Genomic DNA, 6000 nt, shown 5'->3' on the forward strand with positions numbered 1-6000 from the left:
TTCTAACCCAAATGACATTACTTTAATTCAATACAGAAGAAAAGAGCATAAGGAGCTTTGGTTTTAATCCTGTTAAATGCTAACTTTACAGTTTTTCTTGCCAACGAACACCCTGTCTGATTGATGACCCTGATAACTTTCCTAGTGACCAAGTTTTTGAGAATAATAGGTACAATTCTATCACATGCTCCTGCTGAAGTTTCAACCAGGGGTAGGTGCAAAATTGAGACACCAGTAAGTTGGCAGGAGATGAGTGGTTTTCAGAGGAAAAGTTTGGGAGCGAAGAAGAGAGGCAGACCAATGAACAGATTACATCTGGAGCAGGCAACAAGCAATCTCAATTATGGATGAATTAAAGAGGGATGTTTGAGAATTTTCACCAAAGCCACCATAACTCGGGAGAGGTCAGGGTGTGAGAAAACTGTTAGCCATTTGGAGAAAGTAGGTCAAAATGAATCTATCTAGCCAACGTAAACTATTGTAATATAGCTAGGAGTGTCTTAGTTCAATCTAAAGGCCCAAACGTTAGTCTCCAGCTGTTACATCTGGATCCCAAAACTAGTATTTCAATTTTAACAGAGACCTTGTGCTGCGGATATATGGTTTTCAATAAACAGCTCCTAAAGCTATTGGTCTAGGCTTCAGGCTTCTGAATGAAAAACTCGCTTCAGTGCTGAAGTGTACTCTGGGTTATGGATTTTACTTCTAACTCAAACCCTGGGACTTGCCCTTTGTAAACAAGGTACTCTCTGCTTAAATAATTCCCCCGTTTACTTTTTATTTTTTTGCAAGTCTACTGGCCTTCTGTTTAGTGCATTGCCTTTCAGCACAGCAAGAGGTCTGTTTGTGTGGGTGAAATAAGAGATTTGTCCGGACAGCCAGAGTTCACTTTCTGCTGAAGATGGGAACATTATAGGTTCATAAATTGTTTCCTACATATTGAATTGGTCTAGCCATAGACTGCCTTTCTAGATGGTTTTTAAATTTTTGTCAATAATTCTTTCCCTTTTGCTTCCACCCCAGACCCATTGTGAGACCAGACCACAGCCTGCCTCCATCAAGCTGAGGGACGGGACAATTTCTTTGTCATGCTCATAAACAGGAGTCTGCATTTCAGATGGAAGACACTGCTGACTAGTCACCTAGAGCCATTTCCGGACAGACCTTGTGTCTGTGAGAAAGCAACGTGGCTTTATTTGTTTAAAATATGTTAAACGTGGTATCTGGGCTGAATGCAATAATAAAATTGAAAACTACAGCAATACAATAATAAATACAAAGAGGAGATTAAAAACACAGCCCAGCAATCACAGCACAAGCATTCAAAACATGTAATAAAGGTCTCTTCCAGATGACCTATTTATTGACCATTCTGCACAAAGCATATACGAAGGTTAGGTTGTATTTGTTGAACATTTATTCTGAATTGTTTGTGGGGAGGTTATATGGCAATGAATGTTTGTCGTGATTTGCTTGTAGAGTGTTTATAGGTCTTCCCACTAGTCATATGGGACTGCCTCTCCTGGTATGTCCCATGGAGGACCTTATGGTCTTCAAACAAAAATATCTTGGAAGTCCCGAGCCACAGGGAGGTTAGGCTGGCCTCGGCCAGAGCCAGGGCTTTTGTGGCTGTGGCCTCGATCTGGTGGAACGCTCTGCCACAGGAGATTAGGGCCCTGTGGGATTTGACATCTTTCCACAGGGCCTACAAGACAGAGCTGTTCCACCAGGCCTTTGGTAATCCTCATAGAACTCTAGCCCAATGGTTGCCATTAATTTGATTCTGAATTGATTTTAGAATGAATTGATTTTAGAATGTATTTCTATTAATTGATTGTGATTTTATGTAAGCTGTGTTACTTTTACTGTTGTTTGCCGCTCTGAGCCCGGCTTCAGCTGGGGAGGGCGGGATATAAGTAATTTTTTATTTTTATTTTTATTCATTCTACGCTATTTGGTGCTTCAGGCACCAAGCCCGTTCGCAGACCAACTCTGCATTACAAAAATGTCTGCAAACATGACATGAAGAGAAGGAACTCCATGGTGGATCTGCAGCAGCACAGCCGGACGCCTTCATCTGCCCCAGCTGCAACAAAACTTGTCTCTCCTGTACCGGTCTCTACAGCCACAACAGGTGCTGCAATCTTCCAACAGTTTGACTTCACTCCCAAAAGCACACTCCTCCTTTGTTCCCCAACACAGATAGATGCCAACCATTTCCTAACCAGAAAAAAATGTGGGGGTTTTTGTTTGTTTTTTCAAAAGTGAATTTCTAGCAGCAGGATGACAGAATACTTTAATCCACTTTAATTGTGCAACCCGAAATTTCCCACTATGTCCTTGAATCCCTCCTGCAAAAAGGAAAAGAAAGGCAGCTTCGCAGCTCCCTAAATCCCAGTAAAAGTCTGCTGGAAAGGAGCAGCTTTCAAATGGCATTGAAGAACAAAATTGGTGCTGGTCAAATATCCAAAGGAAGGCAAAACTGGGGTTCCATTGTAAAATAGGTCTTATACCCAGGGTGTCGATCTTAATGCAAAGGCAGGTAAGGGAGACAGTTTCTTCTTCTTCTTTGTATAATATTTATTAAATTTTCCTGTTTTACAACTTAGAATACTCATTTTACATCCTTAAGATACCAATGACTTCCCTTCTTCTCTTTCCATGGTTCATTTTACATATCATAAATCCCTGCATATTTTACAAAAAACTATGCCATTCAGTATTCCATTATTGCATCCATCAAAACTTATTTACACTGTTGATTTTATCTTAATGCTGCCAGCGTTTTCAGCTGTACACAATTATTTCCCATATAGCCAATAAACGTTTTCCAATCTTCTTTAAACGTATGTTCTTCTTGTTCTCTTATTCTATATGTTAAGTCCGCAAGTTGTGTATATTGTTAGACTGAGGTAAAGTTCTCAAACCAAGACACTATTTCCGGTTTTGCGGCGTTTGGAAACCAAATCGTTCTTAAACCGGACTGCTCTTAAACCGAGGTACCACTGTACTTAACAACTGACCAATCACATCAGTTCTGGCCCCCCTAACAAAGTCCTGCCCCTCCTCAACAAAAATCCTGGCTCTGCCCATGATAGGTGACCAGCTGAAGAAGCCTGGGGGGGGGGGAGAGAGAGAGAGAGAGAGAGAGAGAGAGAGAGAGAGAGAGAGAGAGAGAGAGAGAATTGCTACAGGCCATTTGTACTCAAGGAAAGGGCAACCATGTGGAAGATGGACCCAATCCAAGCTACTCATTCACTTTTTTGAAGGGAACACCAACTAGAAATAGAAGTTTCTTTACCAAGCATATCAAAAGGAAGCCGGGGGGGGGGGGAGTCTATCAAAGCACCCAGGATATTAACGTCTGTGGGTTAACAGAATGTAGCTCTTGTGAAAGCCAAATGCCAAAATCATGGAGTTATATTTTTGTCTGACCTTGATTTTAGCGTTTTCTTACTCAGCACGGTTCACTTCATATTTGTTTTGTTTTAAAGTCTGGAATATTTTGCATTTCACCTTAATAGTTCCACTCTGTTTGAAATGTTTATATAGCGTGATTTACTACAATATGGATGTGTAATTATGTGATGATTAGACAAAACATTTCTGACAAGAAAGGAAAACAGTAGTTAATAATGTTTTCCATCTGTCTGGTAGAACTTCACTGAAAAGGCAGCCCCTTTGCATGGACCAAAGACCAAGGCTACACCTAGATGAGAGCACGGTAGAAGCAGTAATGCCTCCATAAATTCATTCTGATCGCTGCTCACACATTTTTGGAAAGCATTACCATCTGTTTTGCAGATAAATATTACAATAATTAATGTCAGCACATGTTTACATTACAGAATCTTAGAAGATTTCCTCCCTTTCCTCTGCAGAAATAAAGATGCCTTTTAAATGACTGGAATGAAACGCACCATCGTTATTAGGTAAAACGAGTGTGTGTGTCAATAATGGCTCCTTTTATTACACAACTTTGAGACATTTTAAAGTTTCTGTTCTCCATTTAGGGCAGAATTCTTGGCTGCCATTATTGTACCTAGACCAAAAAAAGAGCTGAAAACCTGCAGATCTAACAACAAAGACTATGCCATCTGTGACCCTGTGACCCCCACATTGGCAAATATTTTGCAAAATCCCCCCCCCCAAAAAAAAACCTCTGTAAGGAAGGGAGCTTGTATTCATTCAAAACTCAAGTTCCCCTAGGTGCTATTGCTTCTAGAACAGCCACTTTCGCAGAATCATGGGGTTCAGTCAGGAAGCCTTGTGGACTGCTCTCTTCCCCTCCACTTTGCCAGGTCTGCTGATCAGAGGGGGGAATGTACATAATATTGGAGGCCACCCATCTCCAAGAAGTGAGATTCCAGGGCTTCCAGGCACTTACCAAGGTTTTGTGTTTCCTCTGTCTCCTGAGGCACAGTAGACTGTAAATATGGTTTATGTACACATTGCTACAACCTGAGCCTACCATAGAGGGGTTCACAGCATTGACACCCCCAAACGGATCTTGCTTCTCCCGTAGTTTGGATTCCAGCAGAAAGCAGGCCTGGTTCTCTCTCTAGCTAGCTGCTTTACTTCTAGGTCATTTCACCACAAACCATCAACTCTAAACTCAGACTTCATCTTCTTGTCGTCGCACACAGAGCGCCTTTCCTTTCCTTTCGTTTTCCTTAATGGCCCATCACCCAGGCAATCGCCTCAACAGGAAGCTAGGGTCGCTCATATTTTAACGATTGCTGGATCCAGGGGTTAGGAGGGTCTCTGCATACAGCACCCCTCCCCAAAAAAAAGCAATTCTAAACAATATACTTCCAGCTGGGGCACTGGGAGAACAGCCTGATGCCAGAGAGCCAATCTGGTGCCGCTGGCTGATATATAGATTCCTAGATACTGCTTTTGCTCTGTCTGATTGACTTGTCACTGAGGAGAGCATTCCCTGCACCGGCCAACTGATGCAAGCCATATTCACCAGACCATCTCAAACACACGTACCTTATCATTGCAGTACACACTCTTCCAGTTTCTCCATTATTGAATCTCCAGACCTATGAGATGCTGTGGAAGGGACCATTTTAAGAAGGAAAACCGCCATTTAGGAGAATTACTGGGGATGCAGTCACACACACAGATTTTCTTAGACTGCACATGGTGCCCAGTATCTCCAGCCATCTCAGTGGTCCTTTACACTGAATAATTATTGTTATGAACATTGAAATTGGCCAAAAGCATTAGTATGCATGCCAAAAGCGTAGGCTTCCTTGCTTAAAATAACAGCGGCTGCTTGTTCTGTGTTAATAGTTTTGCTACGGTATAAGCACAATATTGGAGGAAGCTTACGGAGACGAATGCTTCCAGCTGAAAATAATTTTACTCATTCGGTTTCAGTTACTTGTATCTTCCTTTTAAAATGCTTTAATCTTCTTTTATGCTCTTATGTCTTTTTATACTGCTGTTTGCAAAATGCTTCACATAGGCAGTGTGTGTGTGTGTGTGTGTGTTACTATCATAATTATGACCTGTTTGGTTACTATGAAATGGTTACAGTGGTACCTCAGGTTAAGTACTTAATTCGATCTGGAGGTCCGTACTTAACCTGAAACTGTTCTTAACCTGAAGCACCACTTTAGCTAATGGGGCCTCCTGCAGCCGCTGCGCCACCGGAGCACGATTTCTGTTCTCATCCTGAAGCAAAGTTCTTAACCCGAGGTACTATTTCTGGGTTAGCAGAGTCTGTAACCTGAAGCGTGTGTAACCTGAAGCATATGTAACCCGAGGTACCACTGTATTTGATAATATTGCTCTAGGTATTACTGGGGTGGGAATCAGGTTCTTTCCTAACGTTTTAACCTTGAATGCATCTAGCAGATGACCTTTGCACCTTACTGAAACCGCACATACAGCTGAAAGGTTAAGTAATGCCCTTAGTAGGAACATAAGAATTTAAGACGATCCTGCTTTTTCCAGAGCTGGATTAACCCTTAAGCAAAATAGGGACAT

This window comes from Podarcis liolepis (assembly GCF_965112155.1).
Source record: "Podarcis liolepis genome assembly, chromosome: 12".
NCBI classification, from domain to species: domain Eukaryota; kingdom Metazoa; phylum Chordata; class Lepidosauria; order Squamata; family Lacertidae; genus Podarcis; species Podarcis liolepis.